General features: G+C 40.9%; 1 protein-coding gene across 5 annotated transcripts in view; it reads left to right on the top strand.

Moving 5' to 3' along the window:
- The window catches only part of TNS3 (tensin 3), a 304,944-nt gene that overhangs the window by 65,872 nt on the left and 211,682 nt on the right, over window positions 1-27,390 (top strand). The window contains exon 1 of one of the 5 annotated variants that reach the window (XM_062569615.1): window positions 14,122-14,203. The exons of the other annotated variants lie outside the window; for them this stretch is intronic. The gene's annotated coding sequence lies outside the window, so the exon portion shown is untranslated. Of the gene's footprint in view, window positions 1-14,121; window positions 14,204-27,390 lie in introns of those variants that run through there. 5 annotated transcript variants of the gene reach the window in all.

Raw genomic sequence — 27,390 nt, 5'->3', positions numbered from 1 at the left:
GGATGCTATTTAATGCTAACTTCTGCTTAGCACATGAAGAAGGAGCAAATGGGAGAATTTTCAATAGCAGAGAGTTCAGTCAGGACTTCAGCTGTCTTAAAGATACTCTGCTTTCCCAGGCTCCCACCAAATTTATGATCCTGCCCCCAGCGAGGAGGGTAGGAAGGCGGGGGGAGGGGGGGCAGGAAGGAGCCCATGTCCAAGCAGGAATGGAGCAATTCAGGGCATCTTGCCCTGGTGCGTCCCAAGGCGCCTGGCAGGAGGGAGGGGGAAAGCAAAAGCCAAATCTTCAGCAAATCTGTGAAAGGTGGAGGTGAGCTGCTGATGTGTGTTGCTCTTATCACCTAAGGACGGTGCTGTGTTTGAATTCAGCTTTGGCAAAGGCTAGTTTTCTCTTTCCTGCTCTTAGGGCTGAAGCCTGTATTTCTTTGCTGTGGTTTGAACTGTGAGGAGGCAATTAAGTGAATGCCCTTTGGTTTGGAGAGGAAGGAGGAGAAGCAGTAAGTACATTTCAAACATGTAGTTCTATAAAAAGCAAAATAAATTAAACCTGATTTCCTATGCTTTAATGTCTTGAGATCAGTCTCCTGAGTGGGCTCTTTAATGATGAATAAGGATGTGCTCCTGCTATGGTGGATTTTTTTTAGATAACTATTTGTTTAAAGGAAATTTGGACTATTTTGAGGGTACCCCTTCAAACTGTGCACAGGGTTGAAGTTTGTGACTTTAAAAGCTGCTGCAGAAGACACACAAATCAGAGAGACATAGCAAGTGGGTTACTCACAAGTAATAGGAGACCAAGCTAAAAGCAAAAGAAAAAAGAAAAATGTGAGGCCCTCTTGACCTGCTTTCTTGCAGCTAGATGTTAGATGTTTAGACTCTGCTGCCTCTCAACTGCAGCTTGCTGTGAACTTTCAGCTTGTCACAAGCATTATACAAGCACATGCTTTATAGTAAGCTGGATTGCTTCTGGGAATAAATGAACAACTCCAGCCAAAGCTGAGTCAGGAAAGTCTGGGAAATTTGCATGAGATGATCTGTAACAGGCATGTTAAAAAAAACTCAAGCAGTTCGGATGCCACTGAGAGGTACTTTTTAAAAGAAGTATGTATAAACTCAACACATTTACATCCTCTTTCATACTTAACCATCTAGTTTTGCTAAACATATTATATAAAGGATAGCTACTAGAATTTTATCTCACAATAAAAGTTCAAGTGTTTTTTACCCTGGTTTAACTCTGATTATTCACAGTTTCTTTTATCAGTCTCTCTGTTAGGGTATTATTCTTCATCAGGTGGAATTACAGAGAGCTTCTGATTTGTTTTCCAACCTCATTGTTTCCCATATGACACTGGAGTCTCTCCTATTACAATTCCACCTCACAAATTCTCCAGGACAGTCTGGGCTTTGCTGATCTCTTTTGTGGGTCAGGTGAGGACAGATATGAGAGTGCCTAATGCTTTCCTTACCCCCAGCCCCTGACTCATGGAGGAAGGCATCCAGATAGAAGATGTTTAATTTCTACACCCAAGACTGAAGTCCCTCTCCCACATGCCCTTAATTTATCTCCTGGGTTGTCTCTGCTTGATGGCATGGAATCCCATCGTCAGGAATCTTTCCTGGTTTATGTCTGCTCAGTCTCTTTGTGGCATGCTTTAAATGTTAGCTTCAATACCTCATGCTGTTCAGATCAGCTCCTCCCCAAACCTTCTTTTTCCTTTTGTACTATGTCTTATGAGGAAGAGAAAGCTGCCACTGAGGCCAGTTCTAATTCCATCTCTAGCTTTTGTACATTGCACCTGATCTTTGTGGTGGCAGAGGTGATCCAAGACAAGAACTAAATAATAATAGAGACTCCAGGGGAGCTTCTGAATTTCTTTGACTTTATGACTTTATCATTACTATTTTGTCTGTAAAGCATTGGCACAATTACACAAACTACCCTCAACAGTTAGAATAGCGATATCAGTCACGGCTGAGCAGCTGTGAGACATCCACCTTCTGGGGCAGGGAGCATTTGTCCCATCTGTGCGACAGGGAGAAGAAAGCTGCTGACTGGCAGGGTTGAAATGGGAGCTGATGAGATTCTCAGATCAAAATGCTCAGTGTAGCCTCAGAAATTAGGATGATTTGGTTAAATGTTTGAATGGCCTCACTAGCTTGACTGGAAAAGGAGGCCTAAGGGAAGGAAATTCATCTTTTCAATAAGTTTCTTTTCTCAAATGTCAGCCATAATTATCTGCATTTCCACTGTATTTAGGAAGTTGGAAATCCACCATCAATTATGTCCTTAATAGTACTGGCACTGGTATGCTGGCAGTGGTTTTCCATGTAGTTAACTGAGATGCAGCTAGATAGGCTCACACTGTGTTCCAGATGTTGTCAGTGGCTACATCCATGGTTTAAGTGTGCTTTTTTCTTACTAATTGGCACTCCTTTCTTTATTTTGTTATGATATCTCTAAGTTTTCTTAGTGAGAAAGATACTTGTGTGAATAGAATAAGAAAAGTGGTTGATATTTTATCTTTCTGTGGACTTTTTTTCCCCTTCCCCTTTCACTTCTAATTCACAGTGATTTTTGTTATCCTGTAGCTCAGTTAGCTCAGTGTAGCACTGGGCTCATTTGCCCTGCTTATGCCTTTCACTACTGATTGAAATGGAGGGGATATGTTGCATGTGAGGTTATAGCATAAACTGAATTGGAGTAGGTGGATTAAGACACACAGTGGTGTGTCTTAAGATACAAGAGTAGTATGTATTTAAGATATTTCTATATTTCAATGAATTACAAAATGCCACAGCTGTAATAGTAACTACACATTTGGTGACCAAAGCTGAAAATAACAAAGAGGTGCCATAAGGAAGGAAACACAATAAACACAGAAAAAATGAGGGCCAGTGTTGGTCCCAAAGGTTCTCCACTGCGAGAAGAACAAAAAGTATAACTAGGAATTCCAGTAGAAATGAAGAGTGACTGTTGGGTAAACCTTATTTCAAACCATAGCACTCTTCAAGATCAATCAGTCTGTCAGTCCAAGCTGAAAATACTTATTTACATGATTCTCTGATTTATCTTTCCACAACAAGAATGTTCTTAAAGGGGGACAAAAATTCCTAACTTCAAAATTGTGGGGAGTATTTTCATCCTAAAAAGAATACCTGGAGAAGTTCCTTTTACTATTTGGGTGGAGAAGGCTGTCAGTGTCTGACAGTATGGGACTTACAAGATCTGCACATGTTGTGATTAATATTATACCAGGAAAATTTGTTGAATGTAGCTGTAGAGTCAATCTACTACACTGTATTTTTTAAAATGATATGTATTCTATGAATTATTGTGATAAATCAGAGAAAATGGGGCAATGCTTTGGATGCAAGAATAAATACATGGATTTAATTCTACCTCATGTCACTGGTATTGTGGTAAATTGTTGTTTCCCTCTCTGTTCTAATGCAAATGGGGATCAGTAGTGAGCAAATGCTGTTATCATCTGATCAATACTGTTCAGTGATCTATGCAAAATAAGCTGTGACCTTAACTTAGCTCATACTGAACAGGTATCTGGTTTGAGTGATTATTGAAAATCCAACTGAAATGATGTTCACTTAGCATTTTTGGCTTTCAGCAATTTCATTAGAATACTGACATTTCTTCAAAATGGTCAAAAAAGATTGAATTGGCCAATTCTCTGATTGAGGAGGTAACCTCTACCCAGTAACTGCTGTTGAACTATCTGGACAGAACAGTGCAAGGATAATGTGCTGCTGTTTAAACCTGGAGCTGAGATGTAAACCAAGAAGAAAATAACATTTTGTTGAACAAGGGCATTCATTTTCTTGACTTGAGTTCCATTTCAGACATATCATCATTACAAAATGCTAAGCAAGAGATCTCCCCTCCATTTCTATAGCTATAAATTTCAGAGCAGTAGTTGGTACAATTCCTCAGGGCACAAGAGTCAAGGCTTCATGGTGTGCAAACTTGAGGTTTCTGTGGCCATATTTGCAAACAATAAATGTGTTCTTATCTTGCTTCCCTTGGGGAAATTTTTTTGTGTAATCTAGTTAAATGGTACAAGGATTATGTATGCCTGAGTGTATATTCACACACACACCCCCACACACCCACGTATATATATATACACACACACATATATATACACACATATATATATACATACACACACACACACAGATTTTTCCCCCCTCTGCAGAAATATGAATGAATCATTAAAGGTCAGCAGTTGCCATATTGCTGAGCCAGTAATAAAAGGCCCATTTTTGATAGGCCAAAGAGCTGTTTTCTTACTTATATGTTCACTCAGCTGAGTTACCTGAATTTGACTGGAAAGGCCGCTTGAAGCTTGTTAAGATACTAACTAAAGTATCCAAAGGCACATTCACTGCTCATACTGTAACCTACTCATAGTATGCATCAAGGTAGCATTGTAACTTAGCTGTAGATGTTCCATGAAGTTATAAATACAACACTGTGATCTCAGAACACAACTCTTAGTTTGTATTTTCCATTGTTTGAGTTTTGTTCTTTTTTATGAAGTATATTTAAATTAGAAACTGAGAAGTTCAACAAGTGTGCTTCTTCCAGACCCACTCTCCTCCACCGAACAAACTAACATTATTGCAGTAAGTGTTAGAAGAGAAGGGGAAAATTCCTTGGAAAGAGCAGTCACAAAAGTCTGAGTCACACAGTTCAACTACCACTCTACATTTTTCTGTTATTGCAGTGGGCGTAGGACTGATCCAAAATAGTCACAAGCTTGAGAGCCAAAAGAGAAACTTCCCCTTATTGCACAAAAGATTTGAGTATGAGATGGCTTCCCTTCTTTTAGGCTTGGTTCTGTGCTCCTTACTTATGAAACCAAAGCACTTCACTTTTAGCTTATCTCACTGGTGCTGCTTTTGAAATAATGGGAGGGCAGGAAGATCAGGCCCTCTATAAAATTGACTTACACAAGCTGTTCTGTATGATTTTTTGCTGACTTAGCAAAAAGTATATATGCCCTACCCATAGCGACTTTCTGCTGATCGAGTCAACAATTTATTCTGCCTGTAGCTTTGGGAAAGTGAATGCTTACTTGTGCTGTTTATTTTATCCTGGATCTTGCAATAATTTGGTATTTTGGTAAAAACTCATGTTTTAAAGGTAAATAAATAATGCAGTAATCTCAGTTTTCTTTATTATGAAGGAGGTTTCTGGTTCTGGAGAAAAGCTTGAAAATGTGAACTCTCCAGACTTAAAAACTAGTTGGCAAAGAAAAGGAATTCAAATCAAGGTTATGAGTGAGGGGAGGGAGAGTTTGTGTCATAAATTTGTCTTACTCAACATTTTAAAGTTGGAAAGTTGGAAAGGCACAGCCATGTCAGTTTGGAGTCTTTTTAGGAAAAACAACCCCTGCTAAGCTGATGGAGCTCTGCTGCCGAAGCCCTCAGTGTAGCTGGAGGCCTCCTGGCAGATGAGTAGTTTTGCGTGTGTGGTTAACATTGTTTGCATAGGTGAGAGAGCTGCACTGTCAGAAGCAATACTTTAGGCCAGTGTAAGCCAAGCCTGTGCTAGGATGCTCTGTTAGCATAAGCAGATTAAAAGTGTTTGATAGTACAAACTAGTTCCCAAACTCTGCCCAAGAGGTCAAGGACTTGCTTGGGTGCCTAAATGGACCTAGAAACAGCTCATGCCAATACTTCTGCTACAGTCAAAAGTGATGAATAAAGTTTAGGAGCTCCTGCTATACAACATACAGGACTAGCATGCAAAGGTAGGAAAGCCTACATTTGAGATTTGTCAAAGGTAGTTACTTCTGGTTGTCATGGGTCTGCATGCTTACAGCAGTGGTATCACTTGTGAATATGTGGGTATTTGCAAGGGGGCACAACTGTTTCTCATATGCTACTCTAACAATGTTAAATTGGGGGCAGGGCAATGTTAGCAGCTCAATTCCAATGGCATTTTCTGTAGAAAAGCATGTTCTAGTTAACACAACTCTATGTTCACCTGTTTTTCCTTCTGAAAACATCTAGATGATATTAGATTTATGTTTGAGGTCATTTTTTTTTAATTTGCAGCAGCAAAGCCTATTGCTTTGATACCAAATAGGGACAAGGGTGTATCAATCTTTCAGGTTGAAAATATGATCTGTGTCTTAGCTGAGGAACCTAACAAGTCAAGGAAGAAGTTGTTTTGGAATATTCCATTTGTTTTCATACAGGTGTTTTTTCAGATTGACCTTGTGCCTTTTTTGTCCTCACCAACAATGTACACCTAAAAAAAAAGTGTGATACCTGCACATTGAGATGATGTAACTGTTTTGGTTCTGTCAGTTGAAGCACCTGTCTACCTCAGATGCATACTTGTCTACACAAAAAAATGCAGAGATGATGTCAGGTCTTGTAGAGTTCCCCACTTTGCCAGTTTATTTGCTGAAGAAAGGAAATACTTCCGGAGGCCTGGTCTACCTCCTATGCAGGAGAAAATACTTGACAAGGGAGCAGGAGGTCTGTTCAGGTTCTTTTCATCATCCTACCATCAACCCAGTAGCATGACCAAGACTGTATCTATCCAACCAAGTTTTATTCTCAGAGTTGTTGTTGGCCTGCATGGCCAACATCATGCTGCTGCTGAAGTCTGCTTGCTGTTGCTGCTGCTGCATGTGCTGTAGTCAGTAGCCTGTAGCCTCTTACTTTGAATAAAGACTCTGTCTTTTTTTTTTTTTCTTAAAAGTGGCATAATCTAAGATGTAAGTGGGTGTGTTAGTGGAAGATGTGGACAGAAGAATAGGACTTCTGTCTTCCAGCGTTGACACAGGAGGCAGCTAAACTAACATTTTCTAGGCAACCGTATATAAGTCCAGAAATTGCTTTTTTTGGAGTGGTGCTTTTCCGAGGCAGTGAAATGATACTTATGCCAGAGTAACATTTCATCAATAGAGCAGGACTAATTTGATGTAGAGGATGAGGATTAAGTTTTGCATTGCGAAAATAACCTAGCAGTGCCTTAACAAGTGGGCTAGTAGGAGAATCAGAGAAAGGCTTGTGACGCTAAATCCTTGTTTTCTTCTCTGGACCTCAGACAAGGTTATGTGTTATTCAGCAACAGGCTACTCACTGAAGGCAAAGGGACTATTCAGCAGATACTAGCTGAGAACCTGGCATGAAGATTCATTCTGAACTATATCAGGAGAGTGCTATTTATGTGATTGGCAATAGCCACTTCCAATGTATAATATCTTTGTCTCTACTTGTTTAGAAGTGGCATAATTTAACAGGTAAGCAGAAAGCAACTTTTCAGAACCTACTTGCAATTTTGAACTGTGAGAAAGTGTTTTTTGTCTTCATTAAATACACTGACAAGGCAGTAAATGCCAAAAATGTAATAAAATCCTTTTAAAACAATCTTCATCCCTATGATGAAGATTTCCAAGAGAGAATTTTTTAGTTTTCCTTCCTCAATTTTGCTTGACAGATGCTATGCTGAGAATCTGGCATTGCACAAATAGCAGCTGTAGTCTGCTGTGTTATAAAATTGCTGCTGTGCTAGAACTTTTCCTCCTTCTGATTCAAAACCGTCTCGGTTTTGGTTTGCCTTGCAGAGCTGAGTAGCAGTCCTGGGAAGACAAAACAGGCTTATTTTTGTCTCATGTTCACACACACAGTAATGCTGTTCTTCTGTTCTATTTTGTTCTGTTCTATTTTTTTTTTGTTAACTGTAGATTTTTTTTTCACTAATTCATGTACCTTATGTTACTGCAACTCTCCTGAAGTCATTGACAAAATCAGTGCTCCCCAGACTTGAAACTGATGTGTCTCCTCCTCTCCCATCATTCAAAGTGGGGAGGAAAGGAATATTTTGATTTATAAGCGCTGGAGTGGGGAGTGGAGGGGAAAGTATATATGAGTTTGCAACTGATTTTGCTGCCTGGACCCTCGAGGCTGACATCCGTCAACTCACAGGAAGATAATTTTTTAAAGAATTGGTCTTGGTGGATCTTCCTTTCATAATGCACATTTACAGGAAAGGTTCCCCTCTTTGGGAGCTCTTCTTTGAATCATGCCATTGTGAATTAGAAAGCAGACCATTCCCCTGAGGAAGGAAACCACCAGCCCTATAATCTAAATGAATGATAGATGAGTTGTTCAAATCTTGCCTGCTCTCATGCAGTTGACATTGTAATGAAAGCTGAGGAAACTTCCTTAAATGGAAGAGAATATGAAAGGTTGTAAAAGGAGCCAGGCAACAGTGGAGCCACTGAATAAAGATGGAGGTGCAAAGCTGTTGGTTTTATCTATTACAGAAACTTAGCATACTATACTTAAGAAGGGGTATTATATGGAAAATCTGTGTTAAATACATTTTCTGTTTACAGTACTTGAAGGACGTACTTACCCTTATCTAAAGAATCTTATTTTCAAAATAATCTCTGAAAGAACAAGCAGAACCCAGCTCTCTGGCTCCGTATTCTCTAAGGCAGCAGTGGCTAACCTGTCCTCCGTGAAGGGTCTAGTACACATGCAATTTGTTGCTACTCAGTTACAAGGACTTATGTGGCCTCACTAGTAATTGATAACTGGTACCAGTGGAGCATAACCAGGAGGTAGGATGCTATAAAGCTTGCCATCTTGTTGGTTTAAGGAAGTCCACCCATCTCCACCAATAAATAGTGTATATATTATTCACAGGCACACTTGTACAGTGGATTCTGTCTCAAAGCTATTTTTGCAAAAAAACCAAACTAACCCCCCAAAGGCCAACAACAGCAAAACTATTTGTCTTGGACATGACTCAGTATCACTGGCCAGACCAGTCAGAAGTCCAAAGGAGTGCAGGACCATGTGGGGCAGGGGGAAACTGCCTGAAGAGCACTACAAGCACTCTGGGAGGTCAGTGAGAGGCTTTGGGGAATTTGGTGTCTTGGACACAGGGGGCTGGTGTGGACATGTGCTGAGGGATGCATATAAGTACTGGAGGAGGTGGACAGCTAGAGTGTAGAGTGGTTAACCACAAAGTACTCGGGTGATTCCCAATAAAAAGTCCCCTGCATGTTGTTCTGAGTTGGGCCTGTTTTGCTGGGTGAAGGACATAGGTGTTGATGGTGGGGAATATATCATCTTGAAGCTTCTGTGCCATTGAGAAAAAAATGGAAATCACCAGTTTTAAAAATACACATAGACAGTGATGCCCTGAAGCTTGATAAGGCCTGTTATGATACAGTGCTCCTGGCTCTCTGCTTCCCCTCAAACTTTCTATAGTCACTTGCAGCAATTTTTTTTGTATACACTGCACTAAATTTCCAGTCACGTTGCACTGAGTATAGAGTATGTGGCATTTGATTCTTCACTGTCTCCTGTCACAAGGGTTGGAGAATTGTGCAATTGATCTCTGTGTGGGAACTTCTGTCTGAGTCCTGTCAGAGGATCTGATTCAGTTCTGAGAAGAGCAAAATGCAAGAACTGTATTACTTTTCCTTTAACTCTTTTTTCCTCCTGATTTTCTGTTTGGCTTACCCCACCTAGCACTACCAGCCTCACGTTGAAAAAGCATTTTTCAGAGTTTATTTTTGGCTGGAATATACTAGTGCTAGTATATGTTATATAAAGCATCAGTTCTATGATGTATCAGAGGCTTTTTTACAGCTTTCAAAATTTCACTTTTAAAGTTGCCAATTATAGTGTTTTTCAGTGTAGTTTCTTTTAATGCTTTTTTATTTCTTTCAAATTAAAAAAGAAGAACAGTTGCAAGCAACAGGAGAATAGCAAAGTATTTATCAGATAATATAAGTAACAGGAGATTTCTGTTATACCAAAGAATTAGGTGTATTAGATGACATGAATAATTACATGTACAGTGTACAATATACCATGATTAAAATGATAGTAAATGAGCCTACTCTAAATATGTGTAGTTCCTGTTGTACTTTTTGTGGTTACTTCAGGTGTTCCTATACTATCCTGTAGTGGGCAATGTAGACATGCTCTTGCTTTTGCATTGCAAGCTGATAACCTGCAAAATTCCATCATCTATTAGGAAAATGTGGTAAGTTACTACCTGGAGAAAATGCTGGAAATGTTGTGCAAGATGCTGCTCCTTATTTATTCTATAAACAATCACAGTACGAAATGAAAATTACATTAATCGTAGATTTTTGTCAGCTCACTGGACTCTTTAAACCATTCACATGGTTTAGAGGGAGGTTTTGTATTTCTGTTTTGGTATCGCACTAATTGAATGTTTCAAAAGGTTAATGTAGATCTGGATTTCATGTTGTCACCTCTGTAATACACCACTAGTGTTTGTGTTGAATCAACAGATCTAACATGAGCTTTTTGACCACAATAGATAGATATCATGATCTGTACCACTAAATCTGTGCTGGAACACAGGTGTTGTGGGTTGATTCCTAGAAGGTACAACACGAGGTTAAATATCAAGTCAACTGGTAGCTTGAAATATATATGAAATGGTGGCTTAATGCCCACAGTTGACATATGCAAGGGTAATTCTGTAAACAATACATGAATGAGTTGATTATCACTTGTACTGCATTTCAGATTTAAGTCTGGATTTGTTTTACTGAAAATGAAAGAAAACAAAAGCCTTGTTACCACAGAGCTCTGCTTTTTCGTGTTGCAAATAAAAAAACCTAAGTACTGTTATTTAGTGCTTTTTGCACTATTGCTCATGGAAATAATTTTAAACCTGAAGTCCAGGCTAAGTTTGAAACTGTTTCGCACTGTGTTTTGTTAAGACTAGCTAGCATCTGAGTAAGATAGTTTCCTAGCAATCTTCTCAAAAACAGAGCAGTGGGTTCCAGGAACTGCTTAACTTGCAGATGCATAGAGAAGTTCCCTGAAAGAAAATCTAGTAAACTGCTTATCTGGGAAACTAATGCAAATTTTGGCAGTACTCTGAAGTGCTGATTATCATTTGTATTTGCAGAGCAATCCACAAATCATATTTTTTTCTCCTGAGGGAACTTGAGTGTTTTGCTGTAAGTCAGATTTACGCAGATCAGGGCTGATCTTCTTATTGAATTGATTGGATGTCTTTTTATAATGTACTTTTCTTTCTGTACATATTTTACAACATTGCCATCCTAAAATATTGTAGAAGGATAAAACTTTACTGTTTTTCTTCATTATCCACAAAGAGGCCATACCAATGGAAGGTAAAATTGTACTGTGGAAAAATAAAAATGTTGCATAAAAAATAGTGGGCCTGTGGTGCAGGCTGGACTTCAGTGTTTGCTGGGCATGCCAGAATACTTAGCTGTTGGGGTGACATTTATGAAACACTGTAAATTTTTATGCTACTGTATATGTTAAGAATCATTAAAGAAACTCCAAAGAAGCTATTCTTTAGAGATCTCTGACACTGTAATCTGTTAGATTACAAATTTGTACTAAATGTTCTGTTTTGAAAGTGTACCAAGTTTTGGGAGCCTTGCTCAAAGGAAAATTGGTATCTGTCACGTATTCTTGACACAAATGTGATGCACATCTGTATGCCTTACGAGCGGTTATAAACCTAACATATGTCATCAATATCTGTATATATTGTATGTACATGGAAAGAATACTATTCTGGTTTGGAATTGCGTTGTCTAAGCAAAATAGCAACATGTAGATATGACTGAAGCTCATTTTTCATTCTGTGCCCTGATTTCTGCATAACTTTTTCTCCAACTTCTTGCTTTCTAACAAGTAGCTCAGTGATGATGAAATGAGTTGTCCCTCTGCATTCTGATTTAAGAAGTTGTAGTTAGGTAACTAAAACATTACTCAAGTTTGGCTGCTTCTGTAGGCATCATGAAGAATAAAGTGCCAATCTAAATCAGGGGCAAATTACCTCCAGCCTGTAAAAGATATGAGTCACTTCTGTTACCCTGTTCTTTGGAATTTTTAAGTGTTTGCAGTGTCATTAAAGTACAACACTACCTGCTTTTGATTAGTAATTTAGCTTAGCAACTCCCTTCGCACAGCAGACTCCTTGATTCAACAGTGTGTGTCTGAGATGAATGTTTAACTTGGAGTCATTGACTGCACCTCTGGGTGGTTTCAAATATGATCAGAGCTCTTTAAAGCATAGACACACAGATTTTCTCCCTCCCCTCCTGCTCTTCCCTGTTCATAGCAAAAGTAAGGAGGAGAAGAATTCAGTATACAAATGTAATAATAATTTCTTGTATGTTCAGTTCCCTAATTATTTGTGAAAGCTGTGCTTCTAATATACAAACAACATGTAGTTATGCTAAGCTAATGCTGTGGCAGTAGCTCTACATATTGAACTTAATGAGTCTTCATATGGTATCACAGATGGTATGCAAAAATAAGTTTTTTTTTGTTTGTGCCATTTCTGTACAAAAATATGTGCACCTGGGAGCTAATACTGTATACAAATGCAGTACTGCCAAAGTTCAGACATATCGAAATTGTGTGTCAGAATTCAAAAGCACATTGCTAGTTTTAAATGTTTTAAATATAATAGTTTTTGCCTTCTGTTTTTGGAGTCCTTGGAGTTCAACTTTTGAAAGTTCTGCTGCAACCTTGAAAACTAGAAGCTGATTGTAATCCTGTTTTTCTCTTTTAATCAGTGATGAAATTTTCAGGTAATCATGTGGTCTGTGTAATGCAACTTTAAGAAAACTCCAAATTTTGTGAGGCTCAGCAAGGCTTTGAAGTGGCTGATTGTGTACACCTGTGCACTGCTGATTAAGAGATTGATCCCATTCCCAGAGTCTCTCAGCTTGATTTAGGGACACATTAGGTATTATTTAAGCGTAATCCATATTGTGCAGTCATGCAGATGGCACTGATCCAGCAGAAGGTTAGGGAGAAACTGTGTTTCTGAGAACAGCGAGATGCATGTGTATAAAAGGTCTGTAACATGTGTTCTCCTTCTCCAGCTGGAACACAGAAAGAAGAGATTTAAGATGTGATGGTGAATAAAGGATTTTTATTATGTTTGCCTTCTAAATATGCTGGAGTTCTCCCAGCAATACTGTATAGTTTTTGTGCAAATGAGACTGTAAGCACTTCTGGGACCTAGTGTGTCTTCTGTTTGCCCAGCACTTGTGTTGCTCTCAGTAAGTAGTTGGATGTCATTACCTTCCACGCGTTCACCTTTCCGCCTATCCCCGTAACGTGAAGCACTGCAAAAAGTAGACTTAAAGCTTTGAAGCCCAGCCTGAGCTGAGTGCCCACTGCTTTGAGGGGGAAGGACGGCCCCCAAGAAATGAATTTACAGATGTTAAGCGCTGTATTGCCTAAATCGGCCAGGAGGAAATGCCTAGGGGTAGGACGGGCTGTAAATCTCGCCTCTGTATCTATTCCTGCTTAGGAAGCGCATCCACAACCTTGGTTCTGGATCTGTGGCTGTGGAAGAAGAGCTACAAAGCGGTCAAGTCGGTACGGCAACTGCTCTTCTGCTCCCTGCCCCAGCGGTCAGGGGGGATGATCGGGCCGTTTCCTTTGTCTGTAGCAATGCGCATCCACCCCCCAGGAGAGGCCCCAACCATCAGCTGATAGCACGATCTGGGTTAGGCCTCTCAATCCTGTTAATTAAATCCCCCTTTGCTTCGGCGCGTACGCCGTTATTCCCGCGAGGAAAGGGCCTCAGGTAACTTCGGGGACCGAGCTCCCCCTCTGCCGCAGGGAAGGCGCGAACCCTTGTTTCTCGTGTCCGCGGGCGCCGCTCGCCCAGACGCCGCGGTGAAGGGCGCGGGTGCCTCCGCTCCGCCGCCGCCCTGCCCGCCCAGCGTGCTTCGCAGGGCGCCTCCGCGGCGGCCGCCACCCCCGCTGCCCTTGGGAGGATCCTTCTGGAGCCCCCTGGGCACCTTCCCCCGCCGCCGCGCCTGCTTAGGCGCTTTCTCGTGTACCTGCGGCAGCGGCCGGCCGGGGGGGAGCCCCGAGAGGGTGGGGGGCGGCGGCGACCCCCCCCCTGTCCCCTCAAAGTGAGGGGGCCGCGGGCCAGGCGCGGGCGGGCCGCGGCGCTTCCCCGCCTCCTGCCGCAGCCGGGATCGGGGCGCGCGGAGGGAGTGAAAGAAAAAGAAACAAGTGGGCGCGGAGGGGAGGGGAGCGGAGCGGAGGCGGGGAGCGGGGATAGGGGATCGCCGCTCCCGCTCCCCTGCCCAACGGCCGCGAGGGGGCCGCTGCTGGCGGCGGCGGCGGGAGCGGCGCCGCGGCCGGGCCGGTGAGCGCCGCGGGGCTTTGTTCCGGCAGGGCGAGGGCGGGCGGCGGCCCCAGCCGTCAGGGGAGGGCCCGGCGCTTTCCTCCCCCGGGAGGAACCCGAAGGGGCGGCGGCGGGGGTGGCCCCGCGGCGGCGGGGGCGGGGGCGGCCCCGCGCCCGCTGACACCCAGCGCGGGGAGCCGCCGCCGAGCGGCTGTGGGCTCCGCGGCCGCGCTCCTCCTCCGAGTCGGCGTCGCCTCCGGGTCGCCCGCGGGTGTAACGAGTGGTAAGCGGCCCCCAGGCTTTGTTTCCAAGCCTAGCGTTAAGTGATAATTACAGCTTTTGAGTGCATTTTTTTTTCAGTATTATTATTTTTTAAATACTGTTTGTGTGTTAGGCGGTCGGTTTCCGTCCGCGCGCCGAGGAGCGCCTGCCTGAAGTAAGTAGCAAGCGGTCAGCCGTAGCGCTCGCCGCAGCGGCGGCGTTCAGGGTTTGGCTCTAGGTGTGATGAAGTGAAGCAGCCGTGAGGCTGGAGAGGGCGAAAGCTGTGCGGAGAAGGCTTCGGGGTCGGTGCTGTTTGATAGAAAACTTCTGGATACTGCTGAGCACCGTGACTGATCACAGATGTCTTCAGCCGGCTGATTTTTTTTTCTTTTTAAAGGTACTGCTGCTGTAAATTAGTTAAGATTATTGTATAGAGGGCCAGATGGAGCTTTCTCTGAAACTAATGGGATTCCCGAAGCCAGGAATCTTCAGGATTCCTTGAAGTTGTAAAATAAAACTTCCGAAGTATCAGAAGTTGGGGTTTTCTCATATTAAATAGCTAAAAGGATTTTCTGTTTCTCGGAATTAAATTGGTTACTTCTTGTAACTAATGGTTATTGGAAACTTTGATTAATCATTTAATTTATTGAGGTACAGGTGCTTCAGAGTCAGCACGGCATTGCCAGGAGTTTTCCACAGGTTAAATTAAAACATCTGCTTTCTTAACATGCGTGAGTGCACCACAAGGAACAATTATTTAAGCAGGTAATGGCACAAGTGCTTCAATCGGTGTTCCTTGCGATTTCTGACTTAGTCCAAGGATCCTGCCAGCAGTTCACGCTTTCTCTGTTTTACTGAACAACTGCAGTATTTTGGGATGCTCTTACTGTAGATAATACCTTCTCTGGCCTATTTTTGGTTTTGTTTTCGAGTCATGCAGAACATATTTATAGCTGGAGCAGAGGTGTTCTGTATGGTGGATTCTTTCTCTGTGTTGCTTGCTGAGTGACCATGGGTCCATTCTGTACGTTTATTGATAGAAGGAGATATAGCATCACCTTGAGATTCTGAATAATATGGAAGACTAGAAGAATATGGTAACTTTCTTCAAGTAGGAGAAGCTTATAGAGAGGTTCTTCATCTCTTCTGTGTCTGACTTTCTCTGGAAATGACAGCACTGACAGAGAACAAGACTGTATTTTGGGGAAGTAAGGCTTATTAGAGTAATAATGTTAGTGTCATTACTTGTGTATCTCCTAAACATACTCTTTAAAAAACAAAAACAGAAACGGTAACCAAAATAGCAAGCAGTCCTAAAGTTGCAGAACACATGTAATGAAGGAAAAACAAATCCAGTCAAACATTTGCAATACAAGCAAATTAATCTGGAAGTCAATAAACAAAATAAATGCAGTGGTTGGTTAGGCATTTACTTTTTGGGCCTGGTGTTCTGCTTGCTCCTACTTGAGCATTTCCAGCAGAGTTTTTCTGGCTGTCAGTTGCAAGGTCAAGCTGTTATTCGTTCACATGCTGTGAGAGTCTCCTGATTCCCATCAACATGCTTAACGTGTGAGAATAATCTGTATTGAATGAGTCTGTATACATCATGACACTTTGTGCTGAGTCTGATGAAGACTACAGATAAAGGTGTGCATCCTATCGGGAATATACAGTTACTGCCTTAGCAATAAATGCTGGATGTGCCTCACGCATCAGCTTTGCAAAGCTTGTCAGAAATTTATGGCATTGTTCTGGGGGGAAAAGAAGTACTGAAGGTGCTGGTATATTGGTGTTTTTCCATGTTCTTGTGATGTGAAAAATGCCATGTGTGTTGTGCAACTAAGTTTGCTGTAAGCACACTTTGGCACACTTTTTTTCCTTGAAGTGTAACCTAAAATACCACATGGCTAGTTTGATTCCTAATTCTGAGGCTGAGTCACTGAGTAAAGTTGGGAAGGTCATAGTGGAGGTGTTTATCCAGCTGTTAAGTAAGGTACTTATCTACCTCACATTGATGGCTTAGGAATTAAAATGAATTGCTTGAGTGAAATGGCACCATGGAGAAAATCCTGTTGCTTCCCATTCAGAAGCATCAGACCTTTTTAGTGTGGAGATGTATCAAGTGACCAAGCCTCACCAGCAACAAGGAGAAGAAGCCTAGAAAAGGAGAACCTTTGCAGGTCAAGCTGCTCTCTGCTCCTAGCTTCCCCTTAGAGGGCTCAAATATAGGACGTAAAGACACCCAGAAGGTACCAAATCCAAATTACAGCCTTTATATATTAATTAGACCTAAGCTATTCCTGAAGAACCTGCTCTTGGAAAACCTCTCCTGATGGAGACTCGCCAGTCTCCCTAGGTGGCCATGGAGTAAGAGTGTGTAACAGGAGGGGCGGGAGGAGGAAGCCAGCTGTTCAGGCATTTTGTTGTTGTTGTTTTTGTTTCCTGGCCTCAGTGCCTTTGTGACTGGAAGGTGAGAGGAGAGCAGGTGCCTGTAGAAGCTCTCCGAGGGTCAGTTTGGTCCTCGGAAATTATTTCTTATGGTGTGGGCCTGCATGGGGACAAGGATTTGCCTGTAAGTATTTGCAGGTGTTTAGCAGTAAATTATTTTACTGGTGGTGGTGGTGAGGAAGCAAGCATCCTGGAAATGTCAGGGCTGTTAAATTTTTGGCAGGCCAGTGATCCCAAAGTGAGGCTTGCCCTTTGTTGATGAATGAAAACTGAGTTTCAGAAAAGCAGCCTGGAAGATGATATTTCACACCTGGAATGGAGCAATCTGCTACCCTGCTCATTGTAAAACTCATAGCAACCTGACAGAAGTGTACTTCATAGTATTCATCTTGGCTTTTAAAATTAATCCTTTAGTGCAATGTCTGGAATGGCAGAATAAACATAATGAGTTGTATTTGATAAATGAGAGAGCCAGGAGGTTGAGTTAAGTTTAAACTATTTTTATGGCAGTGTGGGAGAGTCCATAGTGATAATGGTAATGTACTTTATACGTGTAAGCCTTTTTTTTTTCCTCCTCTGCTTGTTATGGTAATAGCTTCTGTGTTCATATGTTTCACAATATAATTCTGCTTTTTAAGTTGCTAATATTTCACACAGTTTAAAAAAATAACTGGACTTGCACACTCAGGACTCCTAGGTTCAGGGAGAGGGGCAGAGCTGTTCTGTCGTTGATGTATTAAGGCAGAATTTCCATAGCCTGCAGGGTCTATTGTAGTGATCTGTCGCTGATATGAAATTAGCATTGCCTTGCTTCACAGGGACCAAGCTTTCACCATTTTTTTTCCTGCTGTTTTCCTATCTGATTACCCTGTGGGTATAGACCTGTGTGATAACAAAATTGAGATAATGAATTGCTGGAGGCATAAAGTGACAGATTGATTTGCAGTAATCTAATGGACAGGTGTGTTGATGCAGCCTGCTTCCAGTCCACCTCCACTGGAAAAGATCTGAGGAAATTAAGCAGCCTTGGAGACAGAGGAAGGGAAGATGCTGTTATGCCTTTGTAGTTCCTTAAGCTACATGGACACTTTTAGCTTGGGGGACGTCAGAAAGAGGATGTCTAATTCATTTAGGAATGTATTTCTTTGTGATTTGGGGGAATGAGAAAGAATGGTGTTTAGAGAACAGTCTTTTGGGTTTACATATTCAGGAGGCGCTTGCTCTAAAGCTTTGCTTTTTTATTTAATCTATCATTCCTGCATGTATTTACTGAAAGACAAAGGTGGTGGTGTTATCTTTTAAGCTTTAACCATAGAAACAAACAAACAAAAAATGCAGACATGAGGGCATCTATGTTTTCTACCCAGCTAGTTGTAAACTGTATCTTAGTGGATGGAGTGAAAAGAGAGTGATCATGACTTAAACTAAATAACCTGCAGGCATATGTTTTTATTTTTGATTACAATGCTATTTATTTATTTTTTTCTTTAAGGAAAATGATTTTAGTTGGGTAAGCTGTGGAACCCTGCAATATAAGTAAATATGTAGTTCTTTCTTGTCTTCAAAAATCATTATATATAATAATTTATGTATATAAACATAGTTATATATATATATGTATAAATAAATATATAAAAAAACTTTTAACCTACCATCTACACTCTTGTCCCTTGCCTCCTGTGTTTCACACTGTAAATGCATTCCCACAGCTCAGAAGAAGTGTTTACAATTGTCTTTTTAGTTGAACGAAATTGGTTTGTCTTCCTTCTTCCATAAGTCTGTCTATGCCTTCCTTTCTCAGCAGCTCGTAATAATGAAATCCATTGAAGAAGATAATGTTGAAAAAAGAAATACCACTGTATAATTTGACCAGGACAATTTACATTTGGGTAATACTATCCTGTTAGATATGAGAGGAGCACTCTCTGGCAGTGTTTCTTTGCATCAATAATAATAAAAAGCCTCCCATATATACATGTGCTAAAACAGAGGAAGTGTAATCTGAGGGAGAATTTTATTTATTCTTTTTTAATAAGGTTTCTAGACTGCCAAATCAGGGCACTTTTCTGCATTTTGCAATTTAAACTGTTGAGTAATAGTGTTTTGTTAGGTGGTAACACTGTTTCTTTAGCAACTGGAGACTGAAAGAATTTAAGTAGTTTTGCAGGCATTTAGTATCAATAAATTAGTTTTGGCATTCTCTAGTATGGACAGTAAATTTAAAATGAAAGCATTTGAAGAAGATCCTACAGTTGTTGAGAAAGTGAAGAGTAGAAGCTTGTTTCCTTGTTCGCTAGCAAATCTAATTCAAGAAATACTGCTATGCTATATACTTCTGTTTACATACAGTGTTACTAGCTTTTGGTCAGTAGAAACTATGAATTAAATGAACTAGGTATTATTACTGCTATTTTAATAGGCACCATGCTAATTGCAGTGGGAAACTTTAATAGGAAAATGCTATTCATTACATTAGAAGACTTTTAGTGCTTGCGGGTATAATCATGAAACTTACTTGCCCATATTTGCCTACATAATCCATGATGATTTGGGCTTGCTATTCTGTACACACTAACTTGGAAGATACTAACTGGTCTTCATTACCGCATTAGAGATGTGCAGCTGCATGTTGTGCTCAGTTGTCCATAAAGGTGACTTTTCACATCTTGCAGGACTTCACTGGTTGTGAAACCTCCTTGAAAGTAACCAAAATTATTAAAGCTGTGGTGCTCTCTATGTGGAGTCACCAGTCTTAGGAACTGCCATGTATTTAACAGTTCTATAGATATCCATGGCATAAGGCTATCCAAATTGAGCATCTCAACTGATTCTCACACAAGGATTTCTGCATTAAGTGCCGTAACTTCTGTTTGGACCATAAACCATGTCTCAGAAAAATGACTAGTCTAGTAATGTGTGTTTCAGCAGCATCACTTAAATACTTGAAGCCATGTGTATTTAAATAGGATGTATGTGTGTGTGTGTGTGTGTATATATATATATATATATATATATATGGTTATGCAAACTGAATTATTCTTCGAATTAGTACGACTTTATTTCATGACAAGGGATGAGCAGAAGCCTGACTTTTATGTTAAATGTGTGAACCATTGAATTGTCATGCTTGGAGGAAGCCATGGAAAAATGATTCCCATTTTGAGATCTGTATTGTGAAAGAATCAAATGATATCATACCAGCAAGTACCCTCTGGGGAAGAATATTTTTCTTACCCGTTCACCAACATGTACTGCACTTGGCTAGTCTGCTTTGGCTGTGGGACTTGAGTCTGTTCCTGGGGAAATCTGCCCAAGATGAAAACTGCATTGCACTGTAATGCTAGGGGGCATCATTTCTCCTGGTCCTGTGGTACAAGACTTGTAAGCCAGCTCAGCAATCTTCTTATTCTTTTGGGGCCTACAGTCTCCTATTAACCCCAAATACAGCAGCTTTCAGGACTTTGGGAATAGGGATGAGTGCTCCCTCTTGGGCAAAAAGAAATGTGTACCTCAGACTGCTGTTGGCCTAAAGAGAAGTTGAGGTGCAATGACATCTGCTCTGAGCTGGCCCAGACCACACAGGAGGGTGGAAAGAGAGGCTTGAGGCTAGTAATGCAGATGCCGAGATTTAGTGATGCCTAATTACTTCTGGTCTGGGGCCTGGTTTTGGTTTGGTGTCACGTGCAGTTAGACTGTTGCTATTGTATCCTTCACCCCTACTGTCCGCTCATCCATCCTATCATCCATTCAGAAAGCATAGACATAAGTGCTGTTTGATTTGGTATATGGCAGCGACTTTGACTAGTTTATTTTGTCTGATTATTTAAAATAGTATTCACTGGATTGTCTGCAATTAGAAAAAAATCATTGACTAGGTGGGAAGCAGGTTTACTGATAATGTTATTTGAGATTGCTACTGACACAAGGTAGAGAAGGCAGTATTGTGTTGCCATGTTTGCCATTTCTGTCATCTTTGCCATTGATTGCCGGTTATACGTGGTTTTTGTTCCCATCCTGTCTGCTCTGCACTTGTTTTGCATTGAACTAGTTCATAAGCTCCTCAAGAAAGAGGCTGTCTCAACATGTGGCTCTTAGCAGATTAGGACACACATTTGATTGGGACTTTTTGATATTAAAAAAGTTTGAGATGCTTTAGGATCACTTGATTTTTTTGTTTATTATATTTTGTTTGTTTATTTTGTTTTTAAAGCCTTAAGAAGCACTAGATTGGTTGCAGTCTAGTCCTGATTTCACCAGGGGCTAAGGCTGAGGATCTTCCTGTACATTTGAAAGACAGCATGAGTTCCTGTGCTTTGTTCCTACTTCTGTTGACCAGTCAGGGGAGGAGGAGCGCTGGCCTAAGAAACTAGGAACAGGGGTTGTTATACCTGCCAGGAGTGGTTATATCTGCCAGAAGTGCAGACTGTTGTGTGGATAGTTGTGCAAGCACGCAGGTACCCACCCATCCTAGGTCTCTGTCTCTCTGTTTTGGGGATTTGGTAGGTGGCTGGAGGAATACAGTGGACATTTTCACCTGGCTTACCACCTTTTCTCTGGAGGGGATGAGGAGGGACTGGACTGCCCAACAGTCATGTGTCATCGCCTGCACCTGCCTCCAGCCTGCTGGAATGTCAGCTTGCTGCGGTCACTTCTCCTTGCAGAAGCTGCTGCCTCCTTCCTCTCCTGTCATCCAGCTGCAGCATCAGCAGCTTGCTCCTCTGATCCAGATGGCCTAAGTCCTCCTATCTCAGGCTCTATCTCTGTGCAGGGCAGCAGCCTGGTTTGTAGTGGCCAGAGGAGATGGCTTGCTGCTGCCCGGCAGAAAAGTTGTGTGTTTTCTTTTTTTTTTTTGGGGGGGGGGAGGGGGGTGGTGCAATCAAGAGCAACCCATGGGGAAAGAAGGGAGAAAGAGTTGATTCTGGGATGTGAGACAAGACTCCTGCAGTACATGAATATTCACTGAGCCAGGAGGACCCTGATCTGGTAGTGCTGTGTTGGGGATGTTTGTGTGCAATGCAGTGCAGAAGCGAAGGAGAGCAGGAACTCGAACCTGGGCGCTCCACATTGTTGGAGAGTGTCCTGACCTAGGGACCACCTGGTCTTCCTGCTCTGTGTGCTGTTTTCTTGTGCTCTTTTTCCCAGCTGGGTGGTTTAGGATGAAGTGGAGGAGCTGTACTGGGAGAGACTGGGAGGTGCTGTGGCCAGGCATAGCCCAAGTGCTTCTGGCTGTCTGGTACCCAGCTCTGAGCTCATGGAGATCACTCTCTGTAGGTTTCTTCTGGAGCCAGACTGACTTTTAACACCCAGCTCTAATGGCTTTGGTTTCTTTAGGAGTGTTAGGCACCATGCCACATTGTGGGCCACCTTGTTTTCCACCCCTGCTGGGGCTAGTGAAGAGGGAGAAATGGTGAGTATTCCCTAAGCAGCAGATCAGTTAGTCATGGAAATGCAACTTGTATATGCACCTGAGCTTGTTTTTGGTTAGCTTTAATAATTAGTAGGTGGTAGTGGCTTGTTATAGGCCATTTCCCTAGTAGTCAGTGTCCTAAAAATAGTAACTGTGAATGCAAAGAATATCTTTGTGGGTATTGTGTGCTTGTACATCTGGGAACATGTGATTTCCTGAACATGTGTGTTAGGTTTTGTTTACCTGGTATATCTCAGGCTTCCTATTATACTGTTTGCAATCCAAATGTATTTTTTTTTCCAAATTGTTGACATTGTACTTTTGCCAGGTTGTGGGCAAGTTGCTTTTATATATAGACACATCAGCTACATAGATTTCAGTAAGAAGCTGTTCCCTTTGGGTATGATGAAGGAGGTGTTACCTGATTTTAATTCATAAACAGCCTGTTGCTATGGTCAAGAAGTGATAGCTGGGAACCTGACTAGTTCTACAGTTAAATTCCTTGTTGTTGATTTTAATATTTAATCAATTAAATTTGTGTTTGAAAAACCTTGGAACACACTTCCTTATGAATACAAGGTACCTTGCTAATTAAAAATAAGCTTTTCCTGAGGTGTATTGTCCTTTTGGCAGTTGTCATTCTCGAAGCTATCAGCAGTCCTTGTCAACCTTCAGAATTATTTTTGTTTTCAGTTGACATGGATTTGATTTGGGAGATCAAAAATCAAGTACAATTTATGACCTATTCCCTGCAGTCTTTGGGAAATTTGCCATTGTTTGCAGTGACAGTATCAACAGATTTGAGTGTTTAAGACCAAACTCTTTGGGAATATAGGCTTTAAGTAATAAACTGGCTTCTAACCAGTAGATTTTTAAGTTGGTAGATTTTAGTCAAAACACTGTGATTGTTATTGTACAATTCCCTCTTAAAACTGTTTTTCTACTTACTCTTATTTAGGCCAAATGCTGGAATTTTTTGAGCTCTAAGTTTATAAGCAACTATAAACATCTGCTGTTCTATCATAGCTGCTGTTGTTCTTTGGTAGTGGCTTGTAGAAAGGAAAATTGCATTTTTCAGATGTCAGCAGTACACTTATTTTATTTAGAAATACATTCTCCATCCACAAGTAAAATGTGATGAGTAAATATTGACAAGTTTCATACTTTCTTTGCATACTGTGACCATTGAAAGAAATGGCTGACTTAACAAAACTCTAGTTGCTTTTGAAAAAGTTCCATGTTTTGTGCTTATTATAACCTTGCAGGTGTTCCCTTTCAGGAGATACTCAGCAGTGGCCTTGCTGCAGCTTGAATCCAGCTGTTCTGCATTACTTTGAGAGCTTTTCATGTTCCCTAGTATATTTAGGGATGCAATATTCCTTTACTGTGTCATTTCTTTCTGTCTCGTATATCGTGGTTGCTTAAAATGTTTTGGAGCTATTGTGCCGCTCCTCTGTCTGTTTGCTGTGCAAAAGCGCACTTACGTGTTTAGGCTTGAAGCATATGTTTAGATTTATCTGCCTGTATTAAATTACATGAGATTTTCAAGGTGCTTGATGAGGCAGGAGGGGGAAGAAAATAGATTTAATTCCAGTTGGAAACTTATTTTTATTCCATGGGATTTTTGCCTTTAAGGCTTAAAAAGTCTATTCAAAACCTAATATTTTTTTCTACTCCTGTGCTGCTTCATGGAATATGCTTCCCCCCCGCCCCCTTCCACTCCCCCCAGTCACTGGACTCCCTCCAAATGCTGGGTTTCCTGAGGCACAGTGGAGGTCTGCTGTCCTCAGTGCTTTTGAGGTGCATCATGGGATTTGTAGTTTTAGGGAGAGAATTCGTCTCTAGAGGAACCTAGCAAGGAGCCAGCCAGAACGCCAACCCCCATGAAGCTTGAGAGCAGTGCTGCCAAAAGTTTTTGGCTTTAGCTGTGAGTATTCATTTGGGAAATGTCTGCTTTCTCTACTGTGCAAAAGGGTGCTTTGAAAAAAACCTTAAAAATGCAGTTTTTGACTTTCTGTTTCTGTGCAACTGAAAAACTTCAACTGTTCCCTGTGTTTATGCATGCTGTTAGGCTCAGCTTTATTTTGAAATGCAGATGCTGATCCTGTCCTGAGGAGATGATGGTCACTCTTTATGTAGGTTAGAGGGGTAAAGAGAGTAGACTAGCTGACCTTTCCAGGAAACTAGAAGCTATGTCATGAGGAACCTCAGCTCAAACTGTGGTCCTCAGGAGACAGTGTGCTACTCAGTGGTAAAAGAAGTCTGGGAAGGAATTCGGGAAAAGTGGCCATGTTCAGCAATGACATCTGGAACCTGCAAGTACAGAACAGCAGCTCTGGGGGAGAAAAAGAGTTGAAATGTTGATTTGTAATCTAGCTTCAGATAATAGTTTGAAAGTAGTCAGTGATTGTGTGATTAAAGAAGCAGGTTGCTGGAAGGAACTTGTAGATAATCAGAAGTATCTTTGAGAACTGTTTTTGAATGAGATGTGCTCATTTGGAATAGAGAAAACATCTTCTCCACCCTGATTTATTCAATGAATGCTTCATGTAAACCCTCAGTGGATCTGGGTAGCACTTTACACACGTGTGAAACTACGTTTGCTGCAGGTATGAGGTTACATGAAAATACAATTATACTGCTTAATAGAGATCATGGTAAAGTTGAGCCATTATAAGATGTGAGTAATGACTTTCCTTCCTTTTCATAAATTTTGATTAGTTTTTATATTGTTTTTAGTGTATGTGGTGACTAATGCTTGCAGCGCAAGCAAAGGAGATTTTAGCCTTATACATTTTGTGTTTGATTCCGACTCTTGCTGATATTTTGGTCACAAACATGGCTTGGAATTTAATTTGAACTATTATGTGGTTAGAAAGTTTGAAACTCAGCCTCCTTGAGGTTTGTTTTCCATCTATTAGGAGATGATAGTAACTCCTACCTTTTGAAAAGCTACTTCAGATTCTCAGATGTAGTAACAGCACAGATATCTGTTATTACTTAATGATATGAAATGGCATATCTTGAGCTTGAAGCAGGACTGTTGGCATTGCTGCTGTGGGAAGGACTCTGTGTGCTGACTAGCCTGGTAGACCACGCGATCTCTCACCCAATGTTTCTTCCCACTTGGTAAGGCTGGGCAGTCTTCACTAGCAAGCATTTAAATGGCAGCAAGTCCTTGCAGATCCTTTAAACTCCAGTTTGGGAAGAGCTGTGAACTGGAAAGCCTTACCTCTCCCTAGAATCAATGGGAAGCAGTGGCTTCGCTTCCTTAATGTCAAAGCCCACCACTTTGCTGAGGTTCAAATCACATTTCTATGCTCTTTCCTTCCATTCTGAGGATTATGAATTTTGTTCCCTTCCTGAGCATCCTAGATCAACTCCTTTTAAGTCTTCCAAGGTAATGGATGCTTCTCTTAGAGTTTACTTAGAGAAAGCATTGCCTGTTTTAACATTTACCATAGAGTAATATATTTTCCAATTGTTCGGTTTACTTGCTTGGGCTTATCTGTGTGGGTACTGTTATAGTTATCTGAAGTTATTACCTAGTGAATAAGTGCTCTACTCTGAAGACATGTAGAGCTCACGAAGGAAACATTTTTCAATATTGAGTAGTGTTGTTAAAGAATGCAGAATTTTGCACTTTGTAGGGAGGGAAATGATGCATGCATGCAGGGCAAATCCAGATTTATCTGCAAGTTAACTACCTTGACAGTTCTCAGAAAAAAAAAAAAAAGTTTCCTCTATTTCTTAATTACATGAAATTTGGAAACAATTTTGTTCATCCTCACCGTGGAATTTGTTGTACATCTTAACAGATTTTTGGAGTTTCAGTTCAGGTGTAACTCCACTTATTATATTCAGATCTTGAAATCTGCACTGGTCCCTTTTGAAAATGCTGTAAAGAAAGTGTTATCTTCTCATGTGAAGATTCACTGCAATGTCAGTGTGATATGGCAGGTACATGAAATGTTTCAGATGTAGTTGGATCGATTATTGAATGTATAAATCTAATGTTTGGAAAAAGTGTGAATTTAACGGACTGAAGTCACTAGAGTACAAACTGAGGCTTTCACATCTAGTTACTGCAGCAGACTTGGGAGGCTCTCCCTTGCATGGCATGTAGCCACCCTTATGGCATGCAGCCTGAAGGCATAGACAGTTTCTTGGATGTGGGAATTCTTGCTGAGAAGCATTCAGCAAGAGAAAAGATATCAAGAAGGGAGGTAGAGAAAAAATGAAAATACACCTGCTCATCAGTGATATGGAAAGGTCCTGTGAAGAAAGGAAAGAACATCTCTGGAGTAATATTTTTCAACCAGTGCAAGTCTTTGAATATGGAGTTCCTGGGAAACGCAGTGGTTGTCAAGATCACTTTGGGACCACAGCCTAAACTGTTACGCCTGTGTTTCATGGAGATTAAGAGTTGGCAGACCTGAGTTCCATGAGTTATGTTTTATTTAACAAGATTTAGTCCTTCAGGAGTAGGGAAATCATTTCTTGGTTTTTGTGAAAGCATATTTGAAAGTAATTTACTTTTTGCCAGGATTAGAGATTTAACTGTATTTGTAATGAATTAATTTTGGGAGGCTGTGAGAGAGGAACCTTACTCATACTGGCTTCAGCAAGATACTTGGAAGAATAAAAGGTTATTTGGCTGTAGGATGTTTTACTGCTTTCTGTGAAGTACTTCAAGATGCCTTTTGTATTTCTATTTATTATTTTTAGTTGAATAATTTTTTAAAGATGTATTGTATCCTGTTAATTATCTGTGCTTTAGCACTGAGAGTATTGATTAATTGAGAACAGTTGTATGCAAGTTTGCTTTATAACCATATGACTGAAACTTTTGAAAGGGGAAAGAGAAATATGCTAGCTCACTAAAAAAAAAACCTCTTCTACTAATTCTGAGTATTTGTAAGAGAAAACGAACAATAAAGGAACAGATGTAGTAAAACTGAATTACAGCTGTTGTTTCAAGTACAACTATATTAACCCATTTTATACATTTTTTTTTTAGAATTACTTAGCTTCATGTCATCCCCATCCCCATTGCAAAAGATGGGGTTTCCATTTTAGAGGTATTGCACAG

Source organism: Rhea pennata, chromosome 2, assembly GCF_028389875.1.
Source record: "Rhea pennata isolate bPtePen1 chromosome 2, bPtePen1.pri, whole genome shotgun sequence".
NCBI classification, from domain to species: Eukaryota; Metazoa; Chordata; class Aves; order Rheiformes; family Rheidae; genus Rhea; species Rhea pennata.
This window is presented reverse-complemented; position numbering and strand designations above follow the sequence as displayed.